General features: G+C 39.2%; 1 pseudogene; it reads left to right on the forward strand.

The window, feature by feature from the left end:
• Nucleotides 1-12,563: 12,563 nt before the first annotated feature.
• LOC129552412 (uracil phosphoribosyltransferase homolog pseudogene) lies at nt 12,564-13,545 on the forward strand (annotated as a pseudogene).
• Nucleotides 13,546-16,084: the final 2,539 nt, after the last annotated feature.

A 16,084-nucleotide genomic window follows, 5' to 3' on the forward strand; every position in this document is an offset into this window, starting at 1 on the left:
GAGACATAAGTAGGATCAGTGAAGAGTGCACAGGTTTTAAAATTCAGATTAAATAGTTGTTGACTAAAATATGGTAAAACTTTATATCAAGAATTATGAACCATGTTCTATGTTTTTATGTACTCAATAGATTTCATAACTTACAGAGGGAAAAATAGAAATCAGAATGTGTTCTATTATTTGAAACATATGATTGTGAACCTTTTAGTCTAACCTCGTCTTAAGGTTCAGTTTCTTTATTTAATAGAAGTTTCCCTTCCATTCCAAAATTTGGGAATGCCTTAATCCTTTTCTAGGTACACCTTAATTTACAAATGTGGAACTCCAAATGTTTGCTTGAGCAATAGTTTATAATGGGAATGTAAACACATTGTCACCCTAGTGTTTAAAGTGCTGAAACAAGTACCCTCACTTGAATCTGGACTCTTCTCTTAACTGAGTAAATAAACTTGGTAAAAGTCAGTAGCTTATATAAACATCACTGACCTAAATATAGGATATGTTATATCATGCCCACGTTGGGTCAACATCAAAAGGAGGTATGTGCTAAAGAATTTTTCACACTGCTTTAGGAAAAGCATGTATCCATTGAGTTCACAGATCAGGGTTTCTCATATGTAGTGCATTTAATGCTTAGCTAAAATTTTTTAAAAAAGAAAAAAAATATGTTTCTAAAATGATTTGACAAATCTCACAACTACTATGTTTCTAAGTGGTCCCTGGAATGAACCTAAAAAAACACGGGCTTTTGGGCTCTTCCTGTCTGAGGCCTCTGGCCATATCCCAGAGCAGTTAGAGCAAGGATCTGACATGCACCAAGCCATAATCATCTACAGAAGTTGAATCCTTAAAAATATTCTCTGAAAGTGAAAGTTTACATAATAAAGCTGGGACTTGAAATATCTGCATAGGCCCTAGATGTGAGGAATTAAAGAACTTTTGACCCTGTTCAGTTTCTTAGTGGATAAGCCAGTGTCAGGGCCTCCAAACATGAAGAAGGAGCTTTAAGATTCTTATTCGCCTGCATGAAGGAGGTCGTTGAGGATACTTAGGCTGATGAAAGGGAGAATGAGCAGTAAGAGAGAGGCAATGGCCCAAAAGCCGGAAGGATGCCATTTTCTCTGTTCCCCAAGTTCACACTCACTCCAGCATGGATCTGAGATGACCGATGTGTGGACTTCTATTGATAATCCTGTTTGTTCATCCTCTAAGTAGCAACAACTCCTTTTGAAGTCTCCTTGTTTACTTTTTCATATTTTTCTTTACTTCCTAACTTCAATAAATCCTCAAATGTTGACTCTATCAGAAGTTTGGAGTGCCATGGCAGTTTGGGGATCTGTGGTAGGAGAGTCTGCCTTACTTCTTTTGCATTGGGGCTGGAAATAAGAAAAGGCAAAGATATGATTTGGTGATATTGAGACAGAGGCTGAAATATTTGGGTATGCTATATATATATTTTTTAAATCATTGTAAATCCAAAAATTTAATTCTAAGCATGTGGAACTTGATTGAACTTTACATGGTTGTCTGTCCCCAGGAGCTATTTTCTAGGAAGGCTATACCTGAACTTCTGATAGGAGGTCATTTTTATCAGACCTCAGTGTATGTGTGCAAGGTGAGATATATAAAAAAACCCAAAGCAGCACAAGTTCTGATATATCTGGAATTTGGGGTAGGGGGGATGTGGGCATTGAATTGAAGAACAGAAATGAAGATAAAGTGAAAGTATCAGTCAGCCAGCTTGACAAATAGCAAAACAAAATCAAGGTTTGTTTTTTTTTTTAAAAGAACACTGTCAACATGAACTTAGAGAGTAAAAAGAACCAAGCTCTGAAGGGATCAAAGATAAAGATTGTGACAGAGCTTAGAAGAGGAATACATGAAAAACCAGACCTTCCCATGAGGAATTATGGCCAAGAATAGGAGAAAAGATGACCCAGGAGGAGGACAGTGGAGCCCTGCTCAGAGGACACACCTGAAGGGGAAACAGAAGATGCATATGAGTTAAGAGCTGGCCTGGCCTGTGCAAAAAGAAATCATCATTTATCTTGGGCTGAGCCAACAACTGCAGAGCCTACTACATTTGAGACAGCTGTGTACACCATTCTAACTGAGTACATTGGTTATTCTCCTGGTTATCATACATGGAAACCTCCATTTGGAGATGCCTGCCTATCACCTGTTGATCCTTTAGCAGGAAGAAGTGTCTGTGCCCTGAGTTTACACAGTCCTAACTGAAGTGTCCTCAGTAGGACTTCCCTCTTTTAGATGGCTCAAGACAGCCATAAGACTCTTTAAGAAGAGGCTGAGTCCTTGACATCAAGAACAGAGGATATTGGAAGAGGAACACCTCTGCAAGTGTACATGTGTGGTGCTAAAAAGAATGAGCTTCAGGTGTACATCTGAGCCAAGAGAGAGATGAAACTCCATGCTCCATCTACAGAAGATCTTTCATCCTGCCTCCAGACATCCATCACCTCACCAAGCTTCTTGATTCAACTCATGGTTCCTCGGGTTTCTCTACATGGACTATCTTTGTTGTATAAGTAGTTAACTGCATTTAGGTCAAACAAACAAACAAATCTGAGCATTTCTATCTCCCTTGAGAATACCATCCTGTTTTTTAATTCTTTCTTGGGAGTCTATATAACTTTCCTCCCAAAAGTAAGTAGTGTAAAAAAACATTCTGTGAAACTCAGCTAATTGGTGTATTTAAGAATTCCCACAGGATAACTGTGAATGTAGCCTGACTCTATTTTTCAAAAAGATGATTCTATTTCTTAAAATATTACATAGAAATAATTCAGTAATTCTTCCACTGCCACCTTTTGTCTCTGCTCATTCCTGCTTTTACTTCCCTTCCTCTGTTCTTTCTTGTCTCTGATTTCACATATTCATCCCAGCAGCTCCTAGAAATTTCTGTACTGACAGCTGGTATCTGACTCTGACTTGCCTTCTTATTCTTGACCTGCCTTTCGAACCGGTCCTAGTGTGTGTTCTCTATCTCAGCAACAACTCCTGTCAGACTCCTATTTTAGAGCTGCTGGTGTTTTGTGGCCAGTACATCAGTATAATTTTAGCAAAGGCAGAAAGGGGAAAAGTTGTGCAATTCTTTCATTCTTCCTAATCTCTCCCTTGGGAGAAATAAATCTGGGGAAAAGGATAGGGAGGTGCAATGGAAAAGGTCAGCACAGACTGCTATGCTTCTGAGAAGAGGGAGGATTATACAGACAGCTGGACTGGGCTCAATAAGTTGGTCCCAGAGTTACCCATGAAGAGCCAATAGCCCCTTCCTTGTGATCCCTCCCCAGCCCACTCCCCTCAAACTGCTACTAGTATTGACTGATAGAATTGAAGAGATCAATTTAGGAACTCCATGGCCCTAGTCAATCATATTCCACCATAGGACACTGTATCAGCTAAGACCAGAAAGCATAAACAGATTAATAGCTTCCTTATATTTCTTTGGGAAGTAATATTCTTAGCTGGTTATATTAAGTTATTTAATGCTTGCAGTAAACTTGTGAGGAAGATACTTTTATCATTCTCCTTTTAGAGAGGAGAAAACTGAGCAGAGAGGTTAAATAACCTCCCAATATCTTGCCAGTAGTCAGCTGTGGAGCAGAAATTCAAACTGAGTTAATGTAATTCTGAAGTCGAGGTTTCCAATCATTAAATCATGAAATTGTCTTTACACAGTCATCAGTGCTTAAAACAGCATTAAATAAACAAATGATTAATAAAAAAAATCCAAGTTCATTATTCTAGTGGGGGATGTTAAGTAAAGTGCTTTAATATTTTAAGTATTTTATTTAATACATTTTCCACCCACATTAGGAAACTAAGAGAGTTTAAGAACCCTGACTTTTTGGTTAGGGCCAGGATTCAAAATTATCTGACTCCATATTCAGGTCACTGCCTACCTTGCCAAGTGATCTTGTGACTGCACAACTGGATCACTTGGTCCTCTTGTAGCTGCAAAAGTTCTCTGAGGCTCTCATACCAGTGGATCAGCAAGGGACTCACTGGATTTTTTTTTTTTTTTGCACAACCAAGAATAAATGTGTAGGGAGATGTGTGATACCCATGGAACCGAGGTGTTTGCTGGCCCCCAGATGGCCCTGCCTAGCTTTATTCAATATCTTGACTCTCAAATCAAAAATTGTCAAGCCTAGGTTCTTTTCCTGTGTCACCAAGAATCCTGTGCTATTGAATCACTTCCCTTCTGTGTAAAAAAGGGGAGAGAAAAATCAGGGCTGGCTCTTAGTCTCCAATCCTGTTTTCCAAGAACCAGGAACTGAACTACATGGGTTCTTCAGGAAGGCCAGAGCACAGAAGGTGAGGTGCTCTTTCTCCTCTTGGGATCCTCTTGCAGACCAAAGAGGTAGTTGTCTATTCAGAATACTTCTTCACCTTTTGGGGGATTCCCCGGTGGCTCAGACGTTAAAGCATCTCCCCGCAATGCGGGAGACCCAGGTTCGATCCCCGGGTGGGGAAGATCCCCTGGAGAAGGAAATGGCAACCCACTCCAGTATTCTTGCCTAGAATATTCCATGGATAGAGGAGCCTGGTGGGCTACAGTTCATGGGGTCACAAAGAGTTGGACAAGACGAAGCGACTTCACTTTCACTTTTGGTCTTAATAACAAATCCCACCACACCTAGAATTAAGATATAACTTTTCAAAAATGTTTTAAATACAGTAACTGTTAAAGGTCCTCAACAGACACAATAGGGAGAGGTTTGGTTTATGAATAGGAGTACAAGGGTTCTGGAGAAGGGAATGGCAAACCATTTCAGTATTCTTGCCTTGAGAACACCATGAAGTTCAAACTACTGCACAATTGCACACATCTCACATGCTATCAAAGTAATGCTCAAAATTCTCCAAGCCAGACTTCAACAGTTTGTTAACTGTGAACTTCCAGATGTTCAAGTTGGATTTAGAAAAAGCAGAGGAACTAGAGATCAAAATGCCAACATCCAATGGATCATCAAAAAAACAAGAGAATACCAAAAAAACATCTACTTTTGCTTTATTGACCATGCCAAAGCCTTTGACTGTATGGATTACAACAAACTCTGGAAAATTCTTAAAGAGACTGGGACTTTGTAGTAGAGCCTGAAGTCCGGCAGTTGATTCCCCCAGTTCCATTCTTCTTCCTCAAGATTGCTTTGGCTATTCGAGGTTTTTTGTATTTCCATACAAATTGTGAGATTATCTGTTCTAGCTCTGTGAAAAACATTGTTGGTAGCTTGATAGGGATTGCATTGAACTTATAAATTACTTTGGGTTGTATACTCATTTTGACAATATTTATTCTTCCAATCCACGAACACGATATATTTCTCCATCTATTAGTGTCCTCTGATTACTTTCACTAGTGTTTTATACTAGTACAGGTCTTTTGTTTCTTTCAGTTCAGTTCAGTCGCTCAGTTGTGTCCGACTCTCCGCGACCCCATGAATCACAGCATGCCAGGCCTCCCTATCCATCACCAACTCCCAGAGTACACTCAAACTCATGTCCACAGAGTCGGTGATGCCATCCAGCCATCTCATTCTCCGTCGTCCCCTTCTCCTCCTGCCCCCAATCCCTCCCAGCATCAGAGTCTTTTCCAGTAAGTCAACTCGTCGCATGAGGTGGCCAAAGTTTCAGCTTTAGCATCAGTCCTTCCAATGAACACCCAGGATTGATCTCCTCTAGAATGGACTGGTTGGATCTCCTTGCAGTCCAAGGGACTCTCAAGAGTCTTCTCCAGCACCACAGTTCAAAAGCATCGATTCTTCAGCGATCAGCTTTCTTCACAGTCCAACTCTCACATCCATACATGACCACGGGAAAAACCATTGCCTTGACTAGACGGACCTTGGTTGGCAAAGTAATGTCTCTGCTTTTTAATATACTATCAAGGTTGGTCATAACTTTCCTTCCAAGGAGTAAGCATCTTTTAATTTCATGGCTGCAATCAGCATCTGCAGTGATTTTGGAGCCCCCAAAAATAAAGTCTGACACTGTTTCCACTGTTTCCCCATCTATTTCCCATGAAGTGATGGGACCAGATACCATGATCTTTGTTTTCTGAATGTTGAGCTTCAAGCCAACCTTTTCACTCTCCTCTTTCACTTTCATCAAGAGGCTTTTGAGTTCCTCTTCACTTTCTGCCATAAGGGTAGTGTCATCTGCATATCTGAGGTTATTGATATTTCTCCCGGCAATCTTGATTCCAGCTTGTGCTTCTTCCAGCCCAGCGTTCCTCATGATGTACTCTGCATATAAGTTAAATAAGCAAGGTGACAATATACAACCTTGACGTTCACCTTTTCCTATTTGGAACCAGTCTGTTGTTCCATGTACAGTTCTGACTGTTGCTTCCTGACCTGCATACAGGTTTCTCAAGAGGCAGGTCAGGTGGTCTGGGATTCCCATCTCTTTCAGAATGCTCCACAGTTTATTGTGATCCACACAGTCAAAGGCTTTGGCATAGTCAATGAAGCAGAAATAGATGTTTTTCTGGAACTCTCTTGCTTTCTCCATGATCTTGTTTCTTTAGGTAGATATATTCCTAAGCATTTTATTCTTTTCGTTGCAACAGTGAATGGAATAGTTTCCTTAATTTCTCTATTTTCTCATTATTAGTGTATAGGAATGCAAGGGATTTCTATGTTGATTTTATATCCTGCAACTTTATTGTATTCATTGATTAGCTCTAGTAGTTTTCTGGTAGAGTCTTTAGGGTTTTCTGTGTAGAGGATCATGTCATCAGCAAACAGTGAAAGTTTTACTACTTCTTTTCCAATTTGCATTCCTTTTATGTCTTTTTCTGCTCTGATTGCTGTGGCCAAAACTTCCAGAACTATGTTGAATAGTAGTGGTGAGAGTGGGCACCCTTGTCTTGTTCCTGACTCTAGGGGAAATGCTTTCAATTTTTCACCATTGAGGATAATGTTTGCTGTGGGTCTGTCATATATAGTTTTTATTATGTTGAGGTATGTTCCTTCTATTCCGACCTTCTGGAGGGTTTTTATCATAAATGGATGTTGAATTTTGCCGAAGGCTTTCTCTGTGACTATTGAGATAATCATATGATTTTTATTTTTCAGTTTGTTAATGTGGTATATTATATTGATTGATTTGCAGATATTGAAGAATCCTTGCATTCCAGGATAAGGCCCACTTGGTCATGATGTATGATCTTCTTAATGTGTTGTTGGATTCTGATTGCCACAGTCATCAAGAAAGTATGGTACTGGCATAAAGACAGAAATATAAATCAATGGAACAAAATAGAAAGCCCAGAGATAAATCCACATACTTATGGACACCTTATCTTTGACAAAGGAGAAAAGAATATAAAATTGAAAAAAGACAGTCTCTTTAACAAGTGGTGCTGGGAAAACTGGTCAGCCACTTGTAAAAGAATGAAACTAGAACACTTCCTAACACCATACACAAAAATAAACTCAAAATGGATTAAAGATCTAAATGTAAGACCGGAAACTATAAAAATCCTAGAAGAGAACATAGGCAAAACACCCTCTGACATAAATCACAACAGGATCCTCCATGACCCACCTCCCAGAATATTGCAAATAAAAGCAAAAATAAACAAATGGGACCTAATTAAAATTAAAAGCTTCAGCACAGCAAAGGAAATTATAAGCAAGGTGAAAAGACAGCCTTCAGAATGGGAGAAAATAATAGCAAATGAAACAACTGACAAAGAATTAATCTCCAAAATATACAAACAGCTCCTGCAGCTCAATTCCAGAAAAATAAACGACCCAATCAAAAAATGGGCCAAAGAACTAAACAGACATTTCTCCAAAGAAGACATACAGATGGCTAACAAACATGAAAAAATGCTCAACATCCTTCATAATCAGAGAAATGCAAATCAAAACCACAATGAGATACCATTTCACATCGGTCAGAATGGCTGCTCTCCAAAAGTCTACGTGCAATAAATGCTGGAGAGGGTGTGGAGAGAAGGGAACCCTCTTCCATTGTTGGTGGGAATGCAAACTAGTACAGCCACTATGGAGAACAGCGTGGAGAGTCCTCAAAAAACTGGAAATAGAAGTGTCATATGATCCAGCAATCGCACTCCTGGGCATACACACCGAGGAAACCAGAATTGAAAGAGACACATGTACTCCAATGTTCACTGCAACACTGTTTATAATAGCGAGGACATGGAAGCAACCTAGATGTCCATCTGCAGACGAATGGATAAGAAAGCTTTGGTACATATACACAATGGAGTATTACTCAGCCATCAAAAAGAATGCATTTGAATCAGTTCTAATGAGGTGAATGAAACTGGAGCCTATTATACAGAGTGAAGTAAGCCAGAAAGAAAAACACCAATACAGTATACTAACTCATATATATGGAATTTAGAAAGATGGTAATGATAACCCTGTATACGAGATAGCAAAAGAGACACAGGTGTATAGAACAGTCTTTTGGACTCTGTGGGAGAGGGCGAGGGTGGGATGATTTGGGAGAATGGCATTGAAACATGTATATTATCATAAGTGAAACAAATCACCAGTCCAGGTTCGACGCATGATACAGGATGCTCGGGGCTGGTACACAGGGATGACCCAGTGGGAGGATAAGGGGAGGAGGGAGGTTGGAGGGGGGTTCAGGAAGGGGAACTCATGTACACCCGGGGCGGATTCATGTCAATGTATGGCAAAACCAACCAATATAATATTGTAAAATAATTAGCCTCCAATAAAAAAAAATTAAAGAGACTGGGATACCACCTGACCTGCCTCCTGAGAAATCTGTATGCAGGTCAGGAAGCAACAGTTAGAACTGGACATGGAACAACAGACTGGTTCCAAATCGGGAAAGAAGTACATCAAGCCTGTATATTGTCACCCTGCTTATTTAACTTATATGCAGAGTACATCATGCAAAATGCTGGGCTGGATGAAGTACAAGTTGGAACCAAGATTACTGGGAGAAATATAAATAACCTCAGATACACAAATGACACCACCCTTATGGCAGAAAGCGAAGAACAAAAGAGCCTCTTGATGAAAGAGAAAGAAGAGAGTGAAAAAGTTGGCTTAAATCTCAACATTCAGAAAACTAAGATCATGGCACCCGGTGCCATCAATTCATGGCAAGTAGATGTGGAAACAATGGAAACAGTGAGAAACTTTATTTTTGGGGGCTCCAAAATCACTGCAGATGGTGACTGCAGCTATAAAATTAAAAGACGCTTGCTCCTTGGAAGAAAAGCTATGACCAACCTAGAAAGCATATTAAAAAGTAGAGACATTACTTTACCAACAAAGGTCTGTGTGGTCAAAGCTATGGTTTTTCCAGTAGTCATGTATGGATGCGAGAGCTGGACTATAGAAAAAGCTGAGTGCTTTTTTTTAATAATTTTAAAATTGATGCTTTTGAACTGTGGTGTTGGAGAAGACTCTTGAGAGTCCCTTGGACTGCAAGGATATCAAACCTGCTAATCCTAAAGGAAATCAGTCCTGAATATTCATTGGAAGGACTGATGCTGAAGCTGAAACTCCAATACTTTGACCACCTGATGCGAAGAACTGACTCACTGGAAAAGACCGTGATGCTGGGAAAACTTGAGGGCAGGAGAAGGGGATCGACAGAGGATGAGATGTTTGGATGGCATAACCAACACGATGGAGATGAGTTTGAATAGGCTCCGGGAGTTGATCATGGACAGGGAAGCCTGGCGTGCTGAAGTCCATGGGATCACAAAGAGTCAGACATAACTGAGCAACTGAACTGAATTGAACAAAGGTTCGAAACTACCACTTTTCATTATTTTTGCAGTCATGTCACTTAATTATTCCAGTGAAACTAAAATGTATCTAGTATATTTCATGGGACTTTAAAGATGATATGACGTGCAGCATTTAGTTAGTTATCCTTTCACATAAACTCAGGTTTTCCCTCTCTCAGCACTCTTTACTCTCAATTGCCTTTAGTAAAATATTCCACTTTTCTTAACCCTGTTCTCCCTTGGAAACAATAAGAGGTTAATTCAGAATCTTTGTAAAGTAGAGAAAAAATAACTTTGGGGGATTTTACGAGGTGGCTTTCTAATCCAGGCACAGGACTCCAGTCTGAGTTTTTGTTTAGAGAGGAGTTTTTCACAGGCTGTTTCTCCACAGACGGCACTTTGGTCACTTTACAGTAACCAAACCTCTCTGTAACCAATCTCTGTGGGGAGACAATCATGTCCTGGCTCTTCCAGCCAAACAGTAAAATTTCTGTTCTTCCCTTTGATTTCAGGGAAGGAGGCTCATGTTATAGCTCAGTGTTTTCTTTTCAATCTCAGCTCCTTACAGTCCCATCACATGTAGTCTAATAATAAAAAAAGGGTAAATTTTTAGTTCTTGAATGTTGATTATATAGCAGCCAGAAACTATGAATGTGTAAAAAGTTAATCACCCAAATTCTACCACAGATGGTATATACTGTTATACTGTTGGTGACTACTCATTTAGATAAATTTCTATGTAGCTAGTACTTAGTGGCTATATATATATATATATATATATATATAACACATATATATGTGTGTGTGTGTGTGTGTGTGTGTGAAAGTGAAAAGTGTTAGTTGCTCAGATGTGTCCAACTCTGTGACCCCATGGACTATAGCCAGCCAAATTTTTCTGTCCATGAAATTCTCTAGGCAAGAATACTGGAGTGGGTAGCCATTCTCTTCTCCAGAGGATCATCCTGACATAGGGATTGACCCCAAGTCTGTTGCACTGCAGGCAGATTCTTTATCATCTGAAAAACCAAGGAAGCCTTCATGTGTGTGTGTACATATATCAATATAAAGAGCATATATACTATAAAATGTTTATAGAAATATATTAAAACTGGTTATGTATATATAACCAACAACATAATCTCAGAGATCTATACTGTGATATATCTTTGTGACATATATGTGTATATATATGTATTTTTTGAGTGTCTACATTTTTTACAAATACAAAACCATATGAACTACTTTGTTTTGCAGGTTTGTTTGTTTGAGAGAACATCATATGTTTCCTAACTCAGGTGACCATAAAACATGAGATGAGATAAACAATGGTGTACTTACAGAATGGAATAGTACTCAGCAATAAAAAAGGAATGACCCATGTATACACATAAAAATATGGATGAATCTCAAAAATAATACTGAATAAAAGAAATTTACCCAAATCAGTATGTATTGTATGAGTTTATTCATATGACGTTTTAGAACAGGCAAAGTCACTTAAGAGGAAAAAAATCAGAAAAGTGGTTGCCTTGACAAAACTTGAGGCAGGTAGTGAGGAAGGGATAAGAATGAGGGTGGTTGTAATGTTCTACTTCTTGATTTGAGTTACACAGATGTATGCATGTGTCAAAACTCATCTAATGGTCCACTTAAGATTACATACATTTCATTTTACACAAATCTTACTTAAGAACAACAAATATCAAACTCTAGTTAATAGTGTGCATGCTAAAGTATTTGGGGGAAGTGAACTGGTATCTGCATCTTACTTTGAAATGAATTTTAAAAAAAGACAGTTGGAAACAAGGAGGGATAGGTGAATAGATGAGTTATAAAGAAAGCATAGTAAAATGTAAATTATAGCATCCAGTAGTAGTTCTGTGTGTTATCTGTACAATTTGTTTAACTTCTCTGTATGTTTGAAACTTTTTCATATTAAAGTGTTAGTGAGAAAAAAGACTACATAACAAAGGTCCGTCCAGTCAAGGCTATGGTTTTTCCAGTGGTCATGTATGGATGTGAGAGTTGGACTAAAAAGAAAGCTGAGCGCCGAAGAATGGATGCTTTTGAACTGTGGTATTGGAGAAGACTCTTGAGAGTCCCTTGGACTGCAAGGAGATCCAACCAGTCCATCCTAAAGGAGATCAATCCTGGGTGTTCATTGGAAGGACTGATGCTGAAGCTGAAACTCCAATACTTTGGCCACCTCATGCGAAGAGCTGACTCACTGGAAAAGACTCTGATGCTGGGAGGGATTGGGGGTGGGAGGAGAAGGGGATGACAGAGAATGAGATGGCTGGATGGCATCACTGACTCTATGGACATGAGTTTGTGTTAACTCCGGGAGTTGGTGATGGACAGGGAGGCCTGGCGTGCTGTGATTCATGGGGTCGCAGAGAGTCGGACACGACTGAGCAACTGAACTGAACTGAACATGTTTCTGTGTCAGATATGTTTTCACAATATTTTTAAGGACTGATTAAATTAACATCTGTAAAATGGAATACAATTCACTCACTGCTGAACATTTAGGCTATTTAAAACTTTGCAGAATAAGCTATAATACAACTATCCTTATATGTATATACTTAGACTCTTATTAGATCCTTAGGACAAAATCCTATGAGCACAGTTGCTAAGTCAATAAAGAATTAAGGATTTGGGAGAGGGGGTTAGAGGTTGTGAGGAGGCGAGACGACTGGGAGAGCACAGGAGCTTTGGCCGTTTCTCCCTGCTCTTCTTTATCCGTAGGGATCGGTAGCTACAGGGACAGCCTGGGGCCTGGTGTATGGCCACGGAGTTACGGTGTCCGGACTCCATGCCCTGGCACAATCAGCAAGTAAACTCTGCCTCGACCCAAAACCCCGAGCCGCAGCAACCTGGAGACCTGATCCCGGCCTACGTTGGGGGAAACGGTGATTCCGAGGCCAAGCTGACTCTCCTCAGCGGGCACGCCCATTCTAGCGTAGCGGCTGAGCGGGACCCTCAGGCCTCTGGCGGCGCCACCTTCAACTCAGAAAACAATGGTGACACTGGCAACTATGACGCTCCAGCCAGCAATTCCCTCCTAGGGGACTGCGAAATCTCCCGGCAGATCGGGGCGCAGCTTAAGCTCCTGCCAATGAATGATCAGATCCGGGAGCTTCAGACTATCATCCGGGACAAGACAGCCAGTAGAGGGGACTTCATGTTTTCTGTGGATCGTTTGATCAGACTTGTGGAAGAGGGATTGAATCAGCTTCCATATACAGAATGCATGGTGACAACTCCAACAGGGTACAAGTATGAAGGAGTGAAATTTGAAAAGGGAAATTGTGGGGTCAGCATAATGAGAAGCGGTGAGGCAATGGGAACAAGGTTTATGGGACTGCTGTTGATCCATACGAATTGGAAAGATCCTGATTCAGAGTGATGAGGAGACACAAAGAGCCAAAGTATATTATGCCAAGTTCCCCCCAGACATTTACAGAAGAAAAGTCCTTCTGATGTATCCAATTCTCAGTACTGGAAATACTGTAATTGAAGCTGTAAAGGTTCTCATAGAACATGGAGTTCAACCTACTGTTATTATCCTGCTCAGTCTGTTCTCCACTACTCATGGTGCCAAATCAATCATTCAAGAGTTTCCAGAGATCACAATTTTAACTACTGAAGTTCATCCTGTTGCACCTACACATTTCGGACAGAAATACTTTGGAACAGACTAAGTTACTGAAGGAAAATTATTCTTCTGTGTAATATTACAGTTATGTTTTGAGTTTCTACCTGTTTGGCTAATTCACTTAAGGAATGACATAGAAAATTGTGTTAAAGATACTTTGTAATGTTTGGAAGTAGGTATAGTAAAAAGGAAATACTTGAGGTTTTTTTTTTTAAATTATTATTTAGTTATTTCTTGACTGTTGGTACCAAATTGAACAATGAAGCACATACAACTCTGAAAATATTTTAATAATGCTCTTATAAAAATTGCTGATCCCTCAGTGCATTGAAACTGTTCCCTAATTTATGAATCTCAGTTTAGAGGTTGCTTGAAGCCACAAATAAAACCCAAATGAAAGTCAGTTCAGTGGCTCACTATCGTTTGCATTTTGTTTAGTTTGCTTTTAGTTCTAGGGAGATTTCATGTATGTGGCTGTTGTCACCTTCCCCTACTCTTTACTTTGTGGTACTATACATGTTGGTAACTTGGACAGAATGAAAAAAGAATACCTCCCAGGATTTTACGTTTCCACTAATATCCTCACTCAATGGGCACTCAGTTGGCACTCTTCAGTCAAGCCATTATGTTCTTCGTGGCTCATTTCCTACCCTGTGCATTGTTGGTAGGTGCCTTGTCAGTGTAGTGCAGTGAAGAGGACGGTGGGGCATTTCCAGCACTGGATCTGTGACATTAATTTACTTAGTTTGAACCAGGGATATCTGGATGCTGACAAAGGAGGGCTAAATAGTATTAATGGTATTGATGCACTAGAAATAAATTAGTTGTTGGTGGTTTCCGAGATATGGGAGGAAAAATGGTTTCTTGCTGAGCTTATGGCCAATAAGGAAATTAAAATACTTCATTTTTCACTTGGATGTTTCTACTAAAAGTCTTCGATTTGGAGCTTAGTTATTTTGCATGTTTGTCAATTATAGTTGTATTAAAATGGGAAAAATACCTTGATATTAAAAAAAACCTAAGATTTATATGTGTTCATATTTAGGCTTCTGAAAAAAAGAGAAATTATCTTAGAAATCGATGTTCACATTCTGAAACTTGCTTGTAAAACCCTGATCTCATTTTACATTGATATTAAAAAATTTTTAACAGTGGAAAAAAAAAAGAATTAAGGATTTGGGTCCTATTTTCATCCAGAAGACTTGGGACAATTTTCTCTAATTAAATAGACATTTACTTCATATTTCCTTTTAAGATTTACATAAAGATTGCATTTTGTTCTTTTTACATCTTTACTTAAAAATTTTATAATATTAATGGAATATTGTTATAATTTATTTTTTTGGCTTTCTCCCTCAGCATTTCAGAATCAAGGAAAAAAGGACTTAAAAGAGAAGAGAGACTGTTCAACACCAAATGTTGAACTAGCAATCTGAATCTCAGAGATCCAAAAAGAAATTTGCCTGAAATCTATTTTTGTGGTTTGAAATGGATGCCATGTTTAATCAGAGATTGTCTGAATGAATGCAAAAATCAATTTCTAGGTTTTTTATACAGTCTTTTCTCTCTGTGAACACCCAAAGAATGTGCGCTGAATATAAGACTATAGGAGGCATTTACCCTTCTTATCATGATACCACTATGTTTTGAAAAATCATAACTTGGAGTGGTATGTGCTAGCACCTTTGGGTGATCAGCAAGCTGTACAGAAAGTCAACTAATGCCAAGGTTGGATCATTTATATTTAAATGATGATTAAAAGCCCATGCAATCCGTGCAACAATTCGGTGTGCCAGAAGGGGCAGCACAAAAACAAAACATTCACTTGGCTGCTGGTCCCACTCATTGTGGTGTGGATTACAGTCCTGTTTTACCCCTTTCTCTTGGCTCTTTCAGCAACAGATGAAACCGCTAAAGCCACTCAGCAGACAAACACGCCAGCTCACGGGCCAGAGGACAATTTCCCTTTCCCAGCAGCAGCTAAGGGCCCTTCCCTGGGCTTTCCAGATAACTTTTATAGCAGCTGCTGACTTCTTGAATAGTTTTTATTTTGATGGTGTAGAGCAAAATAATGCAACATTGCCTCGTGAAAAGCCTGGGAGTCAAACTCTATGTCTATGTCTTTTGGTTTTGACTTGAACACGAGAGATTTTGAAAAGGCAACAACAGTGAATATGTATATATATTTACTTCTCTTGGAGGTTTAACCAGTTGCTGAGCAAATAGGTGTATTTAACAATTTCCAAAAATGATATTAATTGTCAAACAAGTTCTCTATAGTATTTTAATATCAGTTTTCAAAGGGGTCAGTCCATTTCATCCATTTGAAAATTATATTCATTGATTCTATGTGGAAGTTGACAGAGTTGACATCTTGCTGGAATTTCATTTCCTCTCTGGTTTTCTTGATATTATACCTTCTAGTTATCCTTCTACTTCTCTGAAAGTCTCTTTTCTCTCTTGACTGGCTCATTTCATTTATTTCAGACCCTATAAAGAGTTGTCACTCAAACTTCAGTCTTGATGCTTTCAAACTGTGGTCCTGGAGAAGACACTTGAGAGTCCCTTGGACAGCAAGGAGATCAAACCAGTCAATCCTAAAGGAAATCAACCCTGAATATTCATTGGAAGGACTGATGCTGAAGTTG

Source organism: Moschus berezovskii, chromosome 3 (genome assembly GCF_049115385.1).
Source record: "Moschus berezovskii isolate FMDL1 chromosome 3, NW_MosBer_1.0, whole genome shotgun sequence".
NCBI classification, from domain to species: Eukaryota; Metazoa; Chordata; class Mammalia; order Artiodactyla; family Moschidae; genus Moschus; species Moschus berezovskii.